The sequence below is a fragment of the Schistocerca gregaria genome, chromosome 3, assembly GCF_023897955.1.
Source record: "Schistocerca gregaria isolate iqSchGreg1 chromosome 3, iqSchGreg1.2, whole genome shotgun sequence".
In the NCBI taxonomy this organism is placed as follows: domain Eukaryota; kingdom Metazoa; phylum Arthropoda; class Insecta; order Orthoptera; family Acrididae; genus Schistocerca; species Schistocerca gregaria.
In genome coordinates this window covers 956,726,327-956,749,472 of record NC_064922.1, presented here as the reverse complement: position 1 = coordinate 956,749,472, position 23,146 = coordinate 956,726,327, and the positions used below count along the sequence as shown (strand labels likewise).

The window sequence follows — 23,146 nt, the reverse complement described above, 5'->3', positions numbered from 1 at the left end:
CTCGTTTCAAATTCTACCCAACGGGTGAAGACGTACGGGTTTGGAGACAACCTCATGAATCCATGGACCCTGCATGTCACCAGAGGAATGTGCAAGGTGGTGGAGGCTCTGTGATGGAGTGGGGGTAATATGATACGTCTAGATACGCCTCTGCCAGGTGACACGTGCGTGCGCATGCTGTCTGATCACCTGCATCCATTCTTGTCCATTGTGTATTCCGACGGACTTAGGCAATTCCAGTAAGACAATGCGACACCCCACATATACAGAATTGCTACAGAGTGGCTCCAGGAACACTGTTATGAGTTTAATCACTTCCGCTGGCCACGAAACTCCCCAGACATTAACATTACTGAGCATGTCTGAGACGCCTCGCAGCGTGTTGTTCAGAAGAGATCTCCACCCCCTCGTGCTCTTACGGATTTATGGACAGCCCTGCAGGATTCATGGCGTCAGTTCCCTCCAGCACTGCTTCATACGTTATTCGAGTCAATGCCACGTAGTCTAATGGCCAAACTGTCGTATTACTGTAATCTGTAATGTCATGAAACCGAGACATAAACATACGAACTGCTGAAATACATTTTCTGAGATTTTTAAATCTTATACATTAAGAATAATCAGCGAAATTTTGATCAGACACTGACACAATGACAGGATATCCAAAACGTAAATCGTCCACACAAGGATATCAGGAACTTCAAGAGTAGTGTAATGACCAAATTGTCATATTATTGTAATTTGTAATGTCATCAAACCGAGACATACACATACGAACTGCTGAAATACATTTTCTGAGAACTGAAAATTTATGCAAGGTCTTAAGATGCCGAAACGGTAATTTCTGTTTCATCCGCTGAAAGATATTTATGTGCTGGAGAACATGAGCCAGCCATTATTTCTGTATTCCTCCCGTTACATTAGAGAAGGTAATAATTTATATGCTAAATATGATCAGCTTATCAAAGTGCCATCCCTAAGAACATCGTTTCTACTTTTGTTCAGTATCAAGACAAAAATTGGGCCTAGTGCTCATGTTGCGCTGAAAGTTTATCATTGAACATTTTCGTTAAACCGTTTTTACAATGATTCACGACATAACCACGTTACCTTGTTAAAAGACAGTAAAAGCTCAAGGCACAATTCTGATTGACAATCTTGATTGGGGAGTAGAGTGACAGAATGAAGAAAACCTTATTCTTTCCTACATGCGATCCAAGACTTAAGAAAACTATATCCATCCAAAATACAACGAAAATTAGTCCATGCTTTAGTGTTGCCGTATCTTTACTCCTGTGACTCGATGCAACACGGCGCAAACACTGAAAACTCCAGCCTTGTCGAAGTTGCTATCAATGCTACCGAAAGATATGTGTGTAAACTTCCGACTGTGCGATCATGTCGCAATTCATGGTCTGCAATGGGCGACGCACTTTTCATAGGCGTTACTGTCTTCATCATATGCTTAGCTGATTGTATCTGCTCCTAATTCCTCCCCTCGCGCCTCAAGCGCCAAACATCGTTCCATAACTTCAAAACAACATCCGATACGTCCAGCAACCTCGCTGTAAGTATGCATAATTCTTATTCTTTCTCTATCTCTTTCTCCGTTTCAGCCATACATCAGTGGACCACGTGTGCATGTGACCCAAAGCCACGACAAGCTTTCCCTATTACCATTGGCGTAGTTTCCAGTGGAATGTATCACTGTGCCCTGCTGTCTAATAGTGAGACAGTGCCTTTGTCACATTTTCAACGCTTCCCAATATTACCCACTTCTATTTGTTTGTGTTTCTTTTTCACTTCGGTGTTTCTATTACATTTATTCGCTTATTTATCTCTATTACCCCGACTCATTAACTGCTTCACCAGATTTGATTCTTTGAGTACTGCTGCTATGCTTTGCAGTTCTTACATACACTACCGGTCGTTAAAATTGCCACACCACGAAGATGACGTGCTACAGAGCCGAAATTCAACCGACAGGAAAACGATGCTGTGATATGCAAATGATTAGCTTTTCAGAGCATACACCCAAGGTTGGTGCCGGTGGCGACACCTACAACGTGCTGACATGAGGAAAGTTTCCAACCGATCTCTCATACACAAACACCACTTGATCGGCATTGCCAGGTGAAACGTGGTTGTGATGCCTCGTGTAACGAGGAGAAATGCGTACCATCACGTTTCCGACTTCTATAAAGATCGGATTGTAGCCTATCGCGATTCCGGTTTACCGCATCGCGACATTGCTGCTCGCGTTGGTCTGCTGTTAGCATCGGTGGGTTCAGAAGGGTAACACGGAACGCCGTGCTGGATCCCAACGGCCTCGTATCACTAGCAGTCGAGACACAGGCATCTTATCCGCATGGCTCTAACGGATAGTGCAGTCACGTCTCGATCCCTGAGTCTACAGATGGAGGCGTATTCAAGACAACAACGATCTGCACGAACAGTTTGACTACGTTTGCAGCAGCATGGACAATCTGCTCGGAGACCGTGGCTGCGGTTACCCTTGACGCTGCATCACGGACAGGACCGCCTGCGATGGTGTACTCAACGACGAACCTGGGTGCACGAATGGCACAACGTCATTTTTTCGGATCAATCCAGGTTCTGTTTACAGCATCATTATGATCGCATCCGTGTTTGGCGACATCACGCTCAACGCACATTGGAGGCGTGTATTCGTCATCCCCATACTAGCGTATCACCCGGTGTGATGGTACGGGGTGCCATTGGTTACACGTCTCGGTCACCTCTTCTTCGCATTGATGGCACTTCGAACAGTGGACGTTACATTTCAGATGTGTTACGACCCGTGGCTCTACCCTTCATTCGATCCCTGCGAAACCCTACATTTCAGTAGGATAATGCACGACCGTGTGTTGCAGGTCCTGTACGGGCCTTTCTGGATACAGAAAATGTTCGACTGCTGCCCTGGCCAACTCATTCTGCAGATCTCTCACCAACTGAAAACGTCTGGTCAATGGTGGCCGAGCAACTGGCTCGTCACAATTCACCAATCACTACTTGATGAGCTGTGGTATAGTGTTGAACCTGCATGGGGAGCTGTACCTGGACACGCCAACCAAGCTCTGTTTGACTCAATGCCCAGGCGTATCAAGGCCGTTATTACGGCCGGTGGTGGTGGTTGTTCTGGGTACTGATTTCTCAGGATCTATGCACCCAAACTGCGTGAAAATGTAATCACATGTCAGTTCTGCTATAACATATTTGTCCAATGAATACCCGTTTATCATCTGCACTTCTTTCTGGTGTAGCAATTTTAATGACCAGTAGTGTATTAACTCCATTTGAGCTGGAACGCTATATAACGAGAAAAATACCTAAAGCAACCTTAATACGACTGACATATTATTACATGATATCATGTGGTTTGCACAACCTAAAGTAAACTACATTCAGAATGTGCACGGACACCTAGTTAGACGTAAGAAAGAACTTGGATACTCTTGTCTTGCAAAGAAAAAAGTAACTGCATTTCTGAGTGATTCGTTTGTTTTCTGTCTTCAAATCCAGTGAAATAGTAATCGTAGAGGCTTGAGAAGTTCCCAGGTTTTGCTGTATCCTCATGCATGCTGTTAATTCCTTTTTTTCCACTCTTTTGTGCCATAATGTGCTCAGGCGTCGTATTGGATGCATTATCGCCTCGTCGCGCCCTTTTCCCGGATTTTTATGCTGTTGTTGCCCTCCTGAAACCCATCTAGTACGACCACTAAGCTCTGGTGGAGAGAAATCCCCTCGTTCACTTCTATTGAAACGATTGTCACAATGCACAGAGAGTGCGTAATTCAGGTTTCCCGCGAAAATTATTCATTGAGGCGAAAGTCAACCGCAGACTTTGTTCAACCGATTCTCTTGGCCTAAATTCCGAAATGTATTCCCTGTGCAGACTGCTTTCGCTCGTAAATCCAGAGGTCTAAGGAGTTCTTTTCGCGGTCTGTGATAAAACCGCACGTATGCTGGAGGGAATTTCACGTCTTACGGGTAGTCCTACAGAATACAGAATTACGTTTACTGCTCCTCGGCTTCGGACTGCATTACGAAGCAGGGGTTTACTGTGTTCACTGTCTGATATGCTTTTTGGGGGGTTCACCTTATCTCACAGCCAGCTGATGAAATCTTTACAATGTCAAGATAATTATTTATTTTAGTGCGCTTATCACAAACAGCCATTATCGTCGAGTCATACCCGTCTGAATACCAGGGCAATTTTGTGATGTAGATTGTTATATGTGCAACATCTTCAGGAAACGGAGACAGTGTTCACTTTTTCTGATTACTAAGACATTGTTTCATAGGTGCTGTAAATAACCATTGGTATGTCACACAATAATCTTGATCAGTGCATACGACGTGAGTTACAACGTTGTGAACGAACGGAGAGAGCTGATAAAGGAGTCGAAAGCTATGGAATGCCAGAAACAACAGGGCCAATCAGTGCACACGCACGGTCAGTTCAGCAACGATAATGTACTGTTTATTCAAAAATGTTGTATGTTATAGAAGGTGTTCATCCCACAAAGTACTGGACAAATAACTTGTCACAAAGTAGAATCTGGCTGGCTAGAGTGGCCGAGCGGTTCTAGGCGCTACTGTCTGGAAGCGCGCCACCGCTACGAACGCAGGTTCGAATTCTGCTCGTGCATGGATGTATGTGATGTCCTTAGGTTAGTTAGGTTTAATTAGTTTTAAGTTCTAGGGGGCTGATGACCTCAGAAGTTAAGTCCCATAGTGCTCAGAGACATTTTTGAGTATAATTTGAGTAATTGGGTTTGGATCGGCTAGGGAAACGTTCATCAACAAACACCTGGAAACTCTGTATTAAAATGCACACATATAATAACATAGTGTGCAGAGCACTGATGGAGCAGCAACTATACCATCTATACCATAAACAACGTGAGTAAATTGATGCCAAAAAATTTTGAGCCCAAGAGTTCAGTTTTGTTTAAGGATATCGTTGTAATGCTTGTACTGGGACAGGTCACCACGTTGAACATTAAGGCTGACGTACATAAAACTATAACATTTAAGTTTTAATAAAATCTGATACAGCTGCTAAGAAACGTTATGTGGATAGAAGGATAATATTTGCAAACGAATAATCCCAAAACCATTCGTAATTTTTACTCTCGGATTCACACTCATGGAGTGATAAACCATTATCAACTTTTTTATTGCCTGCACTTGTTTTCTTACTACAAGTGAAGTCTTCATCCATTATTAGTGGGCTAGTTTTCAAGTTATCTTCATGGTATCGATAAGTACGACATTTCGTAACCTTTTTAAACACTATACTGTAACTATACTGCAGAATGCAACATCAGATCCACACCCTTCTGTCTTGGAAGTTACTACTTTACAACCACTTATAAACAAATACGCTGAACCAAAAAAAAAAAAAAAAACTGTGGCAAGTGATGTTATTTCACAGCCTTCTTGATGTACCACACAGACATTCCCTGCATTGTGACTGCACAAAAGTGGAAGAAACCTACGCAAGAATAACTAATATGAGAAAATGAAAAACATGATAGGGAGTAGCCCTGTATAAGCACTTGAATTTATTAAATTTTTTGCACTTAGGAGTGGAATTGAAATGTAATATTGGAGAACTGAAATTTTAGTACAACGATAGTAAACGATGAGCCAATAAATCTATTTTTACAATTTTGGTCACTTTTGGGTACGCCTATTCTTAGATCTTAAGTTTTTGTTATAAAGTGTAACGTGTTTATGTCATTAAAAACTAAATAACTATTTCTATTTGTTTGTTATCTCTAAGTGCTCTGATCAGATATCTATACAAGTTTGACCTTAATGCTTTGGAGCACAGGGTGTTACAAAAAGGTACGGCCAAACTTTCAGGAAACATTCGTCACACACAAAGAAAGAAATTTGTTATGTGGACATGTGTCCGGAACCGCTTACTTTCCATGTTAGATCTCATTTTATTACTTCTCTTCAAATCACATTAATCATGAAATTGAAACACACAGCAACAGAACGTACCAGCGTGACTTCAAACACTTTGTTACAGGAAATGTTCAAAATGTCCCCCGTTAGCGAGAATACATGCATCCACCCTCCGTCGCATGGAATCCCTGATGCGCTGATGCACCCCTGGAGAATGGCGTATTGTATCACAGCCGCCCACAATACGAGCACGAAGAGTCTCTACATTTGGTACCTGGGTTGCGTAGACAAGAGCTTTCAAATGCCCCCATAAATGAAAGTCAGGAGGGTTGAGGTCAGGAGCGCGTGGAGGCCATGGAATTGGTTCGCCTCTACCCATCCATCGGTCACCGAATCTGTTGTTGAGAAGCCTACGAACACTTCGACTGAAATGTGCAGGAGCTCCATCGTGCATGAACCATATATTGTGTCGTACTTGTAAAGGCACATGTTCTAGCAGCACAGGTAGAGTATCCCGTATGAAATCATGATAATGCGCTCCATTGAGTGTAGGTTGAAGAACATGGGGCCCATTCAAGACATCACCAACAATGCCTGATGCTTGATGCTAGTACTGTAGAGCAATGAGTCGCATGTCAATACAAGCACCGAAGTCAACATTACCTTCCTTTAATTGGGCCAACTGGCGGTGAATCGAGGAAGTACAGTACATACTGACGAAACTAAAATGCCTCTGGCATGGTTGTGTGTGCGTGTGTGTGTGCATGTGTGTGTGTGTGTGTGTGTGTGTGTGTGTGTGTGTGTGTGTGTGTGTGTGTGTGTGTGTTTGATGTCGTTAGGTTAGTTACGTTTAATTAGTTCTAAGTCTATGAGGCTGATGACCTCAGATGTTAAGTCCCAGAGTGCTTAGAGCCGTTAGAGCCATTATACCACGGTGTTGGTACAGAGTTTTATTCCTTTGCGCATACTGACCGCCTTTCTTGCGGATTTATGAGAGTTGTGTCGTTTGTGTACTTGTAGAATGTAGGTTGGTGTAATGGATGCACGTATAGTGTGCTGTAATGTTTTTGTTGTACGATGATGATGTCAGGAGGGAGAGGGCGAAATACGCTGCCCACAATGAAGGAAACTGGCCCTGAGACCGGTGATCAGGAACTTTGCGCCGCCACCCTTTCTCCCCTTGCCGGCGTATTACTGGAAGTGCAAATTTCACCCACCACCGGGAATCGAACCGGCTTACCTCCGAGGCGAGTGCCACTGCCCAGTGGTGACAGGCCACTCGTCACACAACATTTGTAACAGAAATACACAACGCAAAGCCCAATTAATACAGCCGTATACCGAAGCATTTTCGTCAGAGTTTACTTTTAACCCCACGAAAGTTATTAGTGACTTTCTTTGTCACAAATTTATCGCTGCAAATATTTGCTAGTCTGTATGGTCGAAAGAAAATTTTTGTTTCTAGATTTTTCGAACTGGAGAGTCCGTACATTGGCTTATTGTTTCGTGGTGCATTTAAGAACACGTTGAGTTCGCATTCACGTAATAACTAGTAAAACGGTGAAAAGTTGCAGCTATTCTTAAAATCAGGTAGTTTCATGTATTGAATCTCCTTTACATAGATTGAGAGATGATTATTTGAGAGTAGTACCAAACAAAGCAACGTACGTCTCTAATTCTGTCTTGAATGTCTTTCTGTGAGATATACACAGGAGGAAGTAGTTCAGGAAATAAGTTCGAGACTTGTGGAAAATAATTCGATGCTAAATCACGGTAAGACTCAGTTTTTACAGATTGTAACTCACAATTCAACAAGAACCGATATTTTGATCAGATAGAATGGGCATATTATAAGCGAGACGGAACAGTTCAAGTTCCTAGACGTTCGGATAGATAGTAACCTGTTGTGGAAAGCCCATGTCCAGGATCTTGTTCAGAAACTAAATGCTGCTTTATTTACCATTAGAACAGTATCTGAAATAAGTGACAGTTCAACACGAAAAGTAGTGTACTTCGCATATTTTCATGCGCTTATGTCGTATGGTATTATTTTTTTCAGTAATTCTTCTAATTCAAAAACGGTATTTTTGGCTCAAAAACAGGCTGTTCGAGCTTTGTGTGGTGTAAGTTCGAGAACCTCTTGTCGACCCCTATTCAATAGTTTGGGAACTCTGACATTGCCTCACAGTATATATTTTCTTTAATGCCGTTTGTTGTTAGCAATATTAGCCTATTCCCAAGAGTTAGCAGCTTTCACTCAGTTAATACTAGGCAGAAATCAAATCTGCATGTGGAATGCACTTCCTTGACTCTTGTGCAGAAAGGAGTGCAGTATTCTGCTGCATCCATTTTCAATAAGCTACCGCAAGAACTCAAAAATCTTAGCAGTAGTCCAAACACTTTTAAGTCTAAACTGAAGAGTTTCCTCATGGCTCACTCCTTCTACTCTGTCGAGGAACTCCTGGAAGAGCTGAAAAATTAAGCAAACTCCAGTGTTACATTGTTGATTTTCTTTATTTAAACTTACGACTTGTCGCCTGAATATGTTTTTTATATTCCATTTTATCTGTTTCTACTATCGTGTAATAATTCCATGTATTGACTCGTTCCATGACCATGGAGACTTCTCCTTAATTTGGTAGCACGGAACAATAAATAAATAAATCCTAATTGACTCTTCTAGAAAAGCCGCTCGCGAAATTTTAATAATAAAATACACCATAATGCAACAACGCCTCTCTCTTGTACGAGCGAGGTGGCGCAGTGGTTAGCACACTGGACTCGCATTCGGGAGGACGACGGTTGAATCCCGCGTCCGGCCATCCTGATTTAGGTTTCCCGTGATTTCCCTAAATCGCTCCAGGCAAATGCTGGGATGGTTTCTTTGAAGAACACGGCCGACTTCCTTCCCCGTCCGTCCCCAATCCTATGAGACCGATGACCTCACTGTCTGGTTTCCTTCCCCAAACAACCCAACCCAGCCAACCTCTCTTGTAATTATTTATTTCAAATTTCTGCTACCAGTTACTTTTTATTTTATGCTTAATCTACTATAACGCAACTCGTTTCGAACATGTGTTGTTCATTCTCAAGCGTTTGTACATCGATAAATGTTACTTAAAAATAAACAGTCTTAACTAGATTGATCTAGAACACTTTGTTTTTTACTGTAGCTGCTGATGTGGCATTTGGGGGGAATGAGGGGGGCAGTGTACATCTAGGAATTGAAGTCAGTGATGTCTTCTGCTGGTTTTCTTCTTTGTTGTTGACTACGTATATCACAGCAGTTACACCATCTTGCTGCTTCACTTGCATCACTGGTGTAATGGCGGAGCTGTTGATGTCTTGTTGTCTTGTAATGCCTGCCACTGTAGTTGGGTGGCAGTCACCGCGACGCTTTCACATTTACCAAACATATCTGTGACGAAACGCGTTTCTCTTCTTTGGATCTTCTCTGTTTCCTGTATCAACGCTGTCTGGTACGGGTACGACACTGACCTCAGTATTCAAATATGAATTGAACAACGTTCTTAAAAGCTAGTTCCTTCGTGGGAAGATCACATCTTAGAAATTCTCTCCATGTTTCCTGCCCGACCTACGGTATGTAGCCATCACCTACTCCCATGTATTTAATGGATGTGACTGCTTCCATTGCTTGTTCGGTAAGCACGTATTCACACACCGTTCCGCCGATTCAAGCACAGCTTCCGTATGATTGGTTACAACTTCCAATCCCTGCACCAAATATCAATTCTGTGCATTTCTTCCTGCCTTGAGCTAAAATTTTCTAACGATGAGACTTCTCCATATACAACAGCATTATCAGCAAGTAGTCTAGTGGAACTCTCAATGTTACCCTCTAGATCGTTTATAATATACATATATTGTGGACACTGGTGGCCTTGTAACACTCACTTGGAATACGCTCGAAGTAAGTTTTACATCAAAAGGTCTCTCTCCGTTAAGAATTTGATAGGAACTCTCTAACAGAACGTCAAACCTAGTTTGATGCTCCATGTGCATGTATGTTATACAGTTGGCGACAGTGCAGGAATATATACACACATCAACAGAAGTGTTGCATCACCGCGAAATGTCGTGCAGATATGTTGGTATTGCGACTGTTATTGTACCGATGAGAAGGTCAGCCGTGGCGTTGTTTTTTAAACATACACATAGTTGCCATGAGTGCTATCTACGCGTAGAACGTCGCATTCGAATGAATTGCACCATTTCAGTTGAAAGGAAAGCATCAATAAGGACGCATTAGAGATGTCTGTGGAACAGTAGAGTGAAAAAAACATCATGCCACGGAGGACAATCGCAACCAATGATCAGCATCATCACGTTATGCGCAGAAGGCGTGGCAACTAGGGAAGTTGTTGGACTCGTGGAGCGGACTCAAAGTGATGGCGTTAGGACTCGGGACTGGTTGCAGTGGAAAGGTAGTGTTGATAAATTACACAGCACAGGCCACCCAAGTTCGACAGCTGCACAGGATTATCGATGTCTACGACTTTTGAGTCAAAAGAACCGTGGGCTAAGTGATCCAAGAACTGAATTTTGCATTAGAAGAGGCTACAGGACGTTATGTATCTCACGGAACTGTTACGAGACGATTGCATGACGCGAATCTCCGTTTCCCTACTACCGTGGCTAAGACACGTCGCACGCCACAATACCATGGATTCCGTTAAAGGTGGGCAGGAAATCATCGAGAATGGACGCCTCAGTATTAGCATCGGCTGTTGTTGGATGAAACTCGGGTCTGTTTGTACCCAGATGGACTCCGGAAACAGCAATCGTGTGAGACCCAACTCGCTTTATTTGTTCATGAGACCCAGAAAATATTAGATACAGGCTCCCAGGTAGATGCTATTTTTGTTGACTTTCGGAAGGCGTTCGATACAGTTTTGCACTGTCGCTTGATAAACAAAGTAAGAGCCCACGGAATATCAGACCAGCTGTGTGGCTGGGTTGAAGAGTTTTTAGCAAACAGAACACAGCATGTTGTTCTCAATGCAGAGACGTCTACAGACGTTAAAGTAACCTCTGGCGTGCCACAGGGGAGTGTTATGGGATCATTTCTTTTCACAATATATATATATATATATATATATATATATATATATATGACCTGGTAGATAGTGTCGGAAGTTCCATGCGGCTTTTTGCGGATGGTGCTGTAGTATACAGAGAAGTTGCAGCACTAGAAAATTGTAGCGAAATGCAGGAAGATCTGAAGCGGATAGGTACTTGGTGCATGGAGTGGCAACTGACCCTTAACATAGACAAATGTAATGTATTGGGAATACATTGAAAGAAGGATCCTTTATTGTATGATTATATGTTACCGGAACAAACACTGGTAGCAGTTACTTCTGTAAAATATCTGGGAGTATGCGTGCGTAACGATTTGAAGTGGAATGATCATATAAAATTAATTGTTGGTAAGGCGGCTACCAGGTTGAGATTCATTGGGAGAGTCCTTAGAAAATGTAGTCCATCCACAAAGGAGGTGGCTTACAAAACATTCGTTCGACCTATACTTGAGTATTGGTTATCAGTGTGGGATCCGTACCAGATCGGGTTGACGGAGGAGATAGAGAAGATCCAAAGAAGAGCGGCGCGTTTCGTCACAGGGTTATTTGGTAAGCGTGACAGCGTTACGGAGATGTTTAGCAAACTCAAGGGCAGACTCTGCAAAAGAGGCGCTCTGCATCGCGGTGTAGCTTGCTGTCCAGGTTTCGAGAGGGTGCGTTTCTGGATGAGGTATCGAATATATTGTTTCTCCCTACTTATGCCTCCCGAGGAGATCACGAATGTAAAATTAGAGAGATTCGAGCGCGCACGGAGGCTTTCCGGTAGTCGTTGTTCCGGCGAACCATACGCGACTGGAACAGAAAAAGGAGGTAATGACGGTGGCACGTAAAGTGCCTTCCGCCACACACCGTTGGGTGGCTTGCGGAGTATAAATGTAGATGTAGAAAGGTAGACGTAGGTAATCGCAGACAACGTGTTTCGAGACAACTCAGTAATAACGAATACCTCCAACACTGTTCCACATGTGCAACAAGCTGAATGCGGGGTGATGTTAATGGGTGAGCGTCTCGTGGCCGTTGACTCAGTGACGAGACTCTGCAGCCGGCAGTGGGACCGTCTCGCCAACAGATTGCTGACACTGGGCGACAACTCGCGTGCTCATCGTGGTGTCCTTCCAGCATGCTAGAATCAACAGAATGGAGCGGCCTGCCTGTTCGCCGGGCATGTGTGGGATCGAGAGAAACGAGCTGTCTTATGACGCCGACAACGACGATGTACTCTGCACGAACAACGCAGAATCGCCACCGAAAATTGGAAAAACTTTTCTCCGGGATAGCTTGATGATCTCATGGATGGTATGTCGCGACGGATTCACGCCTGCATGAGAACAAGAGGACAGTTTTGTCGCTACACAACTACCCCCTTTCTTTTAATTTGGTGATGTTGATTCTGTGCTATGAATCTATAAGCATGCATCGGATCAAGTTTTTGTTGTCTGTACCATGAAACCGGCAATAAAGGCGTGAAACAAAAATTTTGTTGATGTGTGCATAATGCCTTTCAGAAGCAAAGCGATACAGTATTAACCTGGAGCCGGCCAGTGTGGCCGAGCGGTTCTAGGCGCTTCAGTCTGGAACCGCGCTTCCGCTACGGTCGCAGGTTCGAATCCTGCCTCGGGCATGGATGTGTGTGATGTCCTTAAGTTAGTTAGGTTTAAGTAGTTCTAAGTTCTAGGGGACTGATGACCTCAGATGCTAAGTCCCATAGTACTCAGAGCCATTTGAGCCATTAACCTGGAAGCCGGTATCTACTGCCTACTGGACGAAAAGCTCTCACCGGTATTCACACGATCGTTGTTTGCGGAATTCATGTTGACTCCTAGAGAGGGGCACAAAACGTGTTCTGAAATTCTACAACAGGCCCAGTCGTGCTCATCTACTAGACGATCTTTCTTCTGTTAGACATCGACGAAGTATGGCACCTAAGTGTATTGGGAAATAAAAAAGAATTGTGACCGAGCATCTGCTCGTAAGGCAGGTGAATGCGTGTCATACGTCAGTGAGGTGTGACCGCGACTTCGTCAGCGCCGGCCGGCGGAATTCGCACGCCGCGCCAGCCCGACGGGCGCAGCCAGCTGAGCCGCGGTTCCCGAAACGCGGCGCGACCGGACTACGGGCGCAGCCCTTTGTGTCGTCTCCCGTTTCCGGATCCCACGCCCGGAGGCACGTGGGGAGGGAAGACGCCCACTCCGGTCGGGTTTTGCGCACTTCCCACTGTGTTCGCGCGCTGGTCGCTACCTGTGGGTTCGTAGCGCCATGTGTCCGCAGGCATCGCACAGACAGGTAAGTGGCCTGGAGCCTCCTGACTGCACGTTTTAGACAATCACGATTCTCTTCTCGAGATCGTATGTCACACATTTTCGTTCTTTTTGCACATGTATCCATCGTCGACACTATTCAGTCTTAGAGAAGAAGCTTGTGCCGTCGCTGATCTTAGTCTAAGGATTACGAGCAGCACATGACCTAAGGATTCCTTGCGTCTCTTAGTCATTATGGGGCCGTACGCTACGCTACTGACTTTATTTGCTTCGATTCCCTGATCTAAGAGGTAAATACTCAACCTCATTCGCTACCCCAAAGACTGGGATCTATTGCCATCCCCATAATATTTCACGTGGATCCGAATGGAATTCTTTTGCATTGTATGGAGCAGATTGTATGTCGGTATCATCGTCATCATCATCATCATCATCTTCACTTTAGGGGTTATGCCATTTTCGTTTTGCCTGTTACAGTATCCATCGCTTCCTCGTTCTTTCTTCACTTGTTCTCCTAACTGGCTTCAATCATCGTATCTGGAGAGGAAATCTGTCCCCAATCATTATTTCTGAAAGTTCTTGCCAGTTTTTTTTTTTCGTTTTTCTTGTATATTGTTGTGGATGTTAAATATGTTTCGCACTTCCCTAATTTATGACTTTCGAAATCATCGGCTCTTGATCATCCCTTTACTCCTTTTAGAAACCTCATTTCTCATCTTGACGTTTCCATGAAACCCACGATGTAGTTCCGTAGACAGTATTTGGATTGGCACTGTCTCATAAAATTTCGATCTCATTTGCTTCCTCGTTTTGTTGTTTGGACGTCTGTCTGTTGCTCGACATATATTCCCAAACTTTGCTGATTTCCTCTCTATGCCCTCGTCATACTGATATGTGACGTCACAATCTAAATAATTAAAATGTTTTACCTGCTCTATATTGATAACATTTTTTTCCGTACAGGATATTTCCCTTTGAAAGCCGTCGATTTTGTCTTATTTCCTGAAATCGTCGAATGGTACTCTTCATAAACCTTAGCTAATAAACGAAATCCCCTTTGCAGGCCTTCTTCATTATCCGCTAGCAGTGAGAGGTCGTCTCCAATAAACAACACAATCCAAGAGGGAATTACTGTTAATCTTAATCCTCCTGTTAAAAATCTCCTTAATTTCAGAGTTTTGTCATCTGAATAAGTCTTAAAAAGTGTAGGTGAAATGCTGGATCCTTGCCTTACTCTTTTGTTGGTAGCTATAGGTTGCATTAGAGTGCCATTTATATCTAAAATTACAGTCGTATGATTGTATAAACTTTTTAAAACGTTTATCACGTGTTGCGGATATCCTCTCTTCCTCATAACTCTCCACCGCTTCTCTCTATCAATATTATCAAATGCATTAGTAAAATCAATGAACACTAAATGGGTTACATCGTTTTCCGATTATTTGTTTTATTATAAGTATTGCAACTGTTGTCGATTTGCCCCTCCGAAGTCCTATTTGTTCTTCGCCTAACAAAACGTCAGCTATAACCTGTAACTCTTGTTCACTATTCTTGCATAAACTTTGCATGCGGTCTCGAGTAAGCTGCTTCCTCTATGGTTCTCGCGATGCCGCGGTCTCCTTTTTTAAATAGTGATATAATGCAGACTCAGTATTCAAACGCAGACACTTGACATTCGGGAACAGTGTTATGTTAATTTACAGCCTTGACCACCTAACACGACAATAAATTTTTGCTTCTAGCTCTTTTCTTTCATACTAAGCTTTAAGTCAGAGTGGGAAGCATGCCCGGATGACTCAATTAGTGGAGCACTGCTCAGAGAAGCCATATGTTTGCATTAGATCGACGGTACGGAAACATTTTTCACCCTGTCACAAATATCTCTCCAATAATCCCAACGTCTTCTCATTTCGGCTTCCTACCGTTCACTTTCATCGTGATCCAGTTCAGTCACTTGACGATATAACCTCTTCGAGCCAGCGGGCAACATAGGATACTCGTACCATCAGGTTCTCCCATTACGCCCTATCTTCAGCGTCCCATTGCCAGTAGAGTCCAGCTGTCTTTAATCTTTTTCTCATCTGTCCGATGGTGTTCCCCTCTGTCTGTTTTTAGCAAACTGAGATCGAATCTAGTATTTGGTCTGACCATCCCCCAGCCTTTCTTCGAACGACGCGATCAGCCCACAGCCATTTCGAGGTAATAGCTCTGACCATTGTTGTACGTCTTATATCAAGTACTTTCTTTCTGGCTTTCATTGTGTAGTTCGCCATCGATCTTTCCTTTTCTCTCTGAGCTACTACCTGTCTTCTAAGAACGATCTCATTTAACGTTCCTGTCTAACAGCCATAGTTTTTTACTGGTGGTATAGATTGATCAAAAACTGTTTTCTTTAGCTCAGCAGACATCGTAGACTTCAGAATTGAAGAGTATCTTCCTCAAGCTTTGCAGTGCAGTTTAATACATGAAAATATTTCTGGTTTTAAGTTCCTTTTCTTGCGTACAGACGCACGTATTATATGATCCTTCGCAGTTGCGTAGTATCAACACATATATTTCCCTCCGGTGTTCGTTCATCCATCGTGATCTTTATTTTGTCACAGTAAACTTTTAAATCAACTACAGAGCAACCTAAACATTCAACAATAAATATACATCCATACATATTATAAAAATGAAAGTACAGGGTGAACTATATGAAATAAAATCGTCAAAAGTTCTGAACGGTTCGCATTAGGACGTGCAAACTGCACAGTTGGCTGAAGGGGATGATGGGAAATACAGTACTATGGGCATGGTTTGGTTTAGCGGCGAAGCACACTTTCATTTGGATAGGTTCGTCAATAAGCAAAGTTGGTGCATTTTGGGAATAGGAATCCGCTTTTCGCGAACGAGAAGTCTCTTCACTCTCAACGGATGAAAATGTGGTATGCAGTGTCCAGTCACGGAATAATCTGAGCGATATTCTTTGATGGCATGGTGAGAACCGAACGGTAGATGAAGATTTTGGTAGATGATTTCATCCCCATTATCCAAAGTGACAATGATTTGGGCAGGAGCACTTTGGGAACCGCATTGTGGTTCTGGGGTACCCAGAGTATATGTGTCGGGTACTTTTTGATACGACGCACTTAATGTAAAGACATATCATCACAGCATATTTAACAATAATGTAATTTTCGTTGCTACATGTGATAAAGGGTACTATGCAATGCCATTATTCGATATAATGTTTACCTTGTAAGATAACCTTGTTTATTATTTACAATGAAGAAACGTTTAAAGTGCAGAGTCGAGCTGTGATTGTAATTGGTGCTTGTGAGTATAGGAGTGTATTTCCTGGACTCACATATAACCCTTATGCTTGCTGCATCAATATTCCTTGTCTCATTCTGAGCTATTAGAGCGTTCTGTTCAGAACCTTGGTATTTGCAAACAACACACCTTCGGAGATGTGTAGCCCTTGCTGGCCCTCTCGGCGTTTACCTGTTGGTGTTTAACACCAGCCAGACGCTCACGCCTGCTAATCCCTTATTTGTCCGTAGGCCCTCGTCATGCCGACCTCGGCGGAACCCACTACTGTTTCCGTATCTCTGTCTTCCGTAAGCTACGGTAAGGTGCCTGGCGGAGGGTACCCTGTACAACTACCAGTCGTTTCCCCTCCTGTTCCACTCGCAAAAAGCGCCAGGGAACAGTAGCTACCTTCACGCCTCCGTATCAGCCCTAATGCTTCGTATCTTTGCGGTCCTGATACGCGATGTGTTGCAGTAGAAACGTTTTGCAGTCACCTTCAAGTACACGTTGTTCCAAAGTGTCACTAACAAATCTAGCAACCCGCCTCTTAATGACTTCGAAGTCTTCCTTTAATCTGACCTGATGTGTATATAAAACGCTTGTGCAGTACTCAAGAACAGGTCGCTCTTGCGTCCTAATTGCGATCTTCTTTACAGATGAGCCATACTTTCCTAAAATTCTCCCAGCAAACCGAAGTAGACCATTTGCTTTCCCTACCACAATCTTGACATGTTCCCAGCCCCCGTCCATATGCACACTGCACAATGGACAGTTTTCTGTAGTAATTCCCTTTTGGAACCAAAAAAAAAAAATCTGTGTGAAATCTTATGGGACTTAAGTGCTAAGGTCATCAGTCCCTAAGCTTACACACTACTCAACCAAAATTACCCTAAGGACAAACTCACACACCCATGCCCCAGGGAGGACTCGAACCTCCACCGGGACCAGCCGCACAGTCCATGACAGCAGCGCCTTAGACCGCTCGGCTAATCCCGCGCGACGAAAGAGAACCATCCCCGGCTTTACTGAGCAGTTTAAACTAATGGTTATGCCTCTTCGGCGCTCTGGTCTTTCCACAATACTCGTTATGGACCGACTTTTACTATTTACGCATTCAGGCATTACAGTAGTGGAAGCTTCCCTGATTCCCCAGATTTCACAAATATCAGTCTGAGGCTCTATAACCAGCCTTGTCACATCAAAAAATCGTGTCAATTGACCCTGAAAAAAGAAAAGTGAGAAGTTATTCACATGAGCACTAAAAGAAATCAGCTAAATCTCGATTACACAAATCTGAAGGCTGTAAATGCAACTAAATACTTAGGGATTACAATTTCAAATAACTTAAGTTGAAACTATCAGATAGATAATATTGTGGGTAGATCAAACCAAAGACTGCGATTCATTGGCAGAACACTTAGAAGTTGCAACACATCTACTAAAGAGACTGCTTACACCACGCTTGTCCATCCTATTCTGGAGTATTGCTGCTCGGTGTGGGATCCGCATGAGGTGGGACTGAAGGATGATATCGAAAGAGTACAAAGAAGGGCAGCTCGTTTTGTACTATCGCGAAATAGGGGAGATAGTGTCACAGACATGATACGTGAATTGGAGTGGCAATCTTTAAAACAAAGGTGTTTTTCGTTGCGACGAGATTTTCTCATGAAATTTCAATCATCAGTCTTCTCCTCCGATTGCGAAAACATTCTGTCGGCACCCACCTACATAGGGAGAAATGATCATCACTATAAAATAAGAGAAATCAAGGCTCGCACGGAAAAATTTAAGTGCTCGTTGTTCCCGCGTGCCGTTCGAGAGTGGAACGGCAGAGAGACAGCTTGGAGGTGGTTCGTTGAACCCTCTGCCAGGCACTTTGTTCTGAATAGCAGAGTAATCACGTGGATGTCGATGCAGGTGCCTTGGCGTGCTCGAGCGCCAGCTCTGTCTTTCCAGTGGAGCACGTATGGGACACCATCGGACGACAACTCTAGCGTCATCCACGACCAGCATTAACCGTCCCTGTTCTGTCTGACCAAGACCTACAGGCGTGGAACTCTTATCTCGCAAACTGACATCTGGCACCTGTACAGCGCAATGCATGGCCGTTTGCATTTTATTAACGTACCACCCCTTCACATTTGCAATGGGTTTTCTCCCGCCTGCATTAACCTGTGCCCTTGCAATGTCAATCATTTAAATACGTTACCTAGACAAATGTATCCCCGAAATTTCATTACTCTGCATTAAGGATATTTTACCTGTAATCTGAAAGCCTTCTGATTGACTCAGCGACCGCGACATCACTCTGTTAATTAAGCTCACATACGCTTCCACCATATGGTATGTCGATATTGAATGGACTGCTGCGAAAGCAGGCGTCCTCTGCCAGTCACACAATAACTGGTAGCTGATTTCCTCTCATGTGAGAAAGATTACGTGATGCTCCTTTTTTTGATGCTCACCATATGTCGCCATAGCCTGCTGCAACAAACTCAGTTATAGAAACCCAAACTACTAACAGATTTGTTTTGGAGCTTCATCTAGCTTCAGTTTGAACTAGATAATCTTATGTCTGTTGCGTTTCACGACAAATTACATTAAAAATCGCTATTTACTTGCTGCAGTGAGAGGAGAACATATGGTCGTGGATTAGGTTGATTGACTGCACTGAATTTAGTAAGTTACCTGCATATCTGTACAGAGAACTGTATTTCCCTCTCTAAAGCATTTTCTATCGACACTTTCATTGACACTTGCTCACGACCAAAGAAGTATGACAGATGCAGTGCGGCAGATTTCAGTGCTTATGAGTCCATTTCCCGAAACGGACGTGTTTGTCTTTCGGCTCATTAAGAGGTATTACTCTTTTTGAGCCTTCGGTCTTCTGGCTGGCTTGATACTGCCAAACATGAATGTCTCTCCTGTGCTAATTTCTTCATCTTGCAACCTACGTCCAAAATTATTTTCTGGATGTATTCCAGTCTCTGTCTTTCTCAACAGTTTTAGCCTCTGCAGCTACCTCTAGTACCATGGAAGCTATTCCCTGATGTCTTAACAGATATCACGTCATCCTATCCCTTCTCTTTGTTAGTGTTTCGATTCTGTGCAAAACCTCCTCAGTGTTTACCTTATCAGTCCACCTGATTTTCAACAATCTTCTGTAGCACCTCATGCTTCGATTCACTTTTGTTCCGGTTTTCCATGTTTCATAACCATACAATGCTGTGGTCCAAACGTACATTCTAAAAAATTTCCTTCTCCAATTAAGGCCTATGTCTGAGATTAGCCGACTTCTGTTGGCCATGACTGCCCCTTTTCGCCAGCGCTAGTCTCCTTTTACTGTCCTCCTTGTACCGTCCGTCATTGGTCATTTTGCTGCCTAGGTAGCGGAATTCGCTTACTTCAACAACTTCGTCACTATGAATTCTGATGTTAAGTTTCTCGCTGCTTTCATTTCTGCTACTTCTCATTTACTCTCAATCCATATTCTGTACTCATTAGACTTTTCATTTCATTCAACAGTCATTGTAATTCTTGCTCACTTTCACTGAGGGTAACAACGTCATGAGCGAATCTAATGATTGATATCCTTTCACCTTGAATTTTCACTCCAGTCTTGGACTTTTCTTTTATTTCCATCATTGTTTCTTCGACGTACAGACAGAACGTCAACGGTCTTACCGCAGTGCTAACACCGGTTCCCGTCAGATCACCGAAGTTAAGCGCTGTTGGAGTGGGCTAGCACTTGGATGGGTGACCATCCGGTCTGGCGAGCGCTGTTGGCAAGCGGGGAGCAGCCGGCCCTTGTGAGGCAAACTGAGGAGCCACTTGCTTGAGGAGTAGCGCCTCCCGCCTCGCAGACTAACATTCGGCCGTGAGTGCGGTGTGCTGACCATGTGCCCCGCCCCTCCATATCCGCATCAACCCATCAAGTGACGCCTGTGGCCTGAGGATGACACGGCGGCCGGTCGGTGCTATCTGTCTTACACCCTTTTCAATGTGGTTTAAGATTCTAGAACAACTAGATGTCCAAATACTCAACGGTACTGCTGTGAATCTCTTTTCCTAGCCTTCTTGGGTTTCACCTGTGGCTTTTTCCAAGAACTGGAAAACGTTTTTTGTTCGAGGGATTTACGATAGAGTATAGAAGAGGCGCTAACTCAGCCGTAAATTCAGTACAGAATCTGACAGGGATTCCATCGGGCAGTTTTAACGATTTCAGCTGTTTCTCAACACCACAGGCACATATACATATTTCATTAATCTTTTCAGTGGTACGTTGATTAAATTGGGGCGGTTCTCCTGCGTTTCCTTTGTAAAGGAACATTTGAAAACAGAATTAAGCATTTCAGCTTTTGCTCTGCTGCCCAGCGGTTCTAGGCGCTTCAGTCCGGAACCACGCTGTTGCTAAGGTCGCAGGTTCGAATCCTGCCTCGGACATGGATGTGTGTGATGTCCTTAGGTTAGTTAGGTTTGAGTAGTTCTGAGTCTAGGTGACTGATGACCTCAGATGTTAAGTCCCATAGTGCTCAGAGCCATTTGAACCATTTTGCTTTGCTACCTTCAATTTGAGTTCCTGTCTCGTTCACTAGGGAATGGACACTAACTTTGATGCCACTAACAGCCTTTACATACGACCAGAATTTCTTTGGATTCTATGAAAGATCATTGACAATATTCTGCTACGGTAGTCATAGAACCATGACGCATTGCTCTCTTTACAGCCAAACGTGTTTCGTTCAACATCTCTCTATCTATACTCCAACGCCTTGTTTTACACCTATTAAGCAGTACGCTCTGTGTTTTTAGAAGTTCCTTTACAGTGATGCATACCACTCAGGTTCCCTCGTATTACGAACTGTTCGACTAGGTACATATCTGTCTAGTGCACGGTCAATAATTCTTTTGTACTTGACCCCGAGTTCATCTACGTGCTCCTGCCCTGCGCTGAAAGTTTCAAGTTGCTGATTGAGATATGGTACTAGAGATTTTTATCTATTTTATTGAACTCATATGTCTTTCTGCTTGTTTCATTTGTCCTTTGCACTTTGGTACTCATTGTTGTCACAACCATGTCATGGTCACTGATACCATTTTCGATGTGGACATCCTGCAAGAGGACAGAATCTTAATTTTCCCAGTTAACTGCTGGATGATTAAAATCTCCACTGCTGATTACAGTTTCACTGGTGAACCGATGTTTTGTCTTAAGTTTTCGGTTACATCAGGAGATGAGAGAAGGAAACAGTTATCATTTTAAGCCCACCCCTGATACTGAGTCTCGCATGTAGCTTTAAATTCTACCTCGGTCGATTTGAGTTTCTTGTCTACAGTGACGAATACACCACCTCCATTTCCCATTTGCCTATCCTTTCGATACACACTTTAATTTTCCCCAAACCTCTCACTCCTATCAACTTCAGGTTTCAATCAGCTTTTTGTAACTGGTATTATGTAAGCTTCACTGATTTTCACGAACTTTTACTTTTTTTCATCTCATAAATTCTTTTTAAGACACTATCCTATACCTTCAATTGATTTCCCAACTCCTCTACTGTCTCTAACACAGTTTCAATGACATCGTCAAACTTCAAAGTTTTCGTTTCATCTTTCTACAAGCCCCTTCCCATTTTCGCCTTGGTTTCCTTTACTGCATGCTGTATAGACGGACATCCAGCATACGCTACAACCCTGTCTCACTCCTTTCTTAACTTTGTCTGCCTTTGATGTGCATTCACTACCATAACTGCAGCCTGTTTGCTGTACAAGTCGATAACTTTGCTTTTTATCCCTGCTATCAAAATTTCAAAGAAGTATTCCAGTCAACACTACCGAAAGCTTTCTACAAATGTATTCAATGTTAACTTATTTTCAGTTACCTTATAAGTCATTCGTTCATTACTGTCTCGTGTGTTCCACCATTACTTCAGAACTTAAACCTTGTCGAGGTCGGCTTCTAGGAATCCTTCTGATTCGGAAAATTTGTGTTAGTATCTTGCAGCAATGGCGGTATTGTGATATGGTAAAAATTCGTGAAATGGGCGATGAGTTTGAACAGGAGACCTGATACTTGGAATTTGAACTACGTCTTTCCAACAGGGTCGAATTTGTAGCATCCATAAAAACGTAATTATGGAAAGTTACTTTTATATTTGGAATTGTTTGTGTTCTTTCATATAATTTCTGCACAGAAATAAGAGTTAAGTCACGAACCAGAATGATTACAGTAATATGGCTTTTGAATAAACCTTCAGTCGTGTATAGCAGCATCTTTACAATGCCAACAATCTCGTTTATCTGCGAGGATGAAAAAGTTATTTCCATCTGCGCTATGTACATATTCTCTCACAACTGTGTGTAATAGCATCTTCGCGATACACCATACAAAGTTACACTTATTGTATCTTTCAGCGCTTAAATACACGAAGACAATTATTATAATGAGTAAACACAGGTCTTCAAATTACAATATGAAACAGCTACGTAATAATTTGCCTTATTTGCTTAACACTTATCTCTGCAGTAAAATAACGTAAAGGACGCGTA

General features: G+C 43.1%; 1 protein-coding gene and 1 pseudogene across 1 annotated transcript in view; both read left to right on the top strand.

The window, feature by feature from the left end:
* Positions 1-23,146, top strand: part of LOC126355952 (neprilysin-4-like) — a 693,674-nt gene that overhangs the window by 317,520 nt on the left and 353,008 nt on the right. The gene's annotated exons all lie outside the window — the stretch shown is intronic.
* Positions 20,268-20,385, top strand: LOC126356720 (5S ribosomal RNA; annotated as a pseudogene).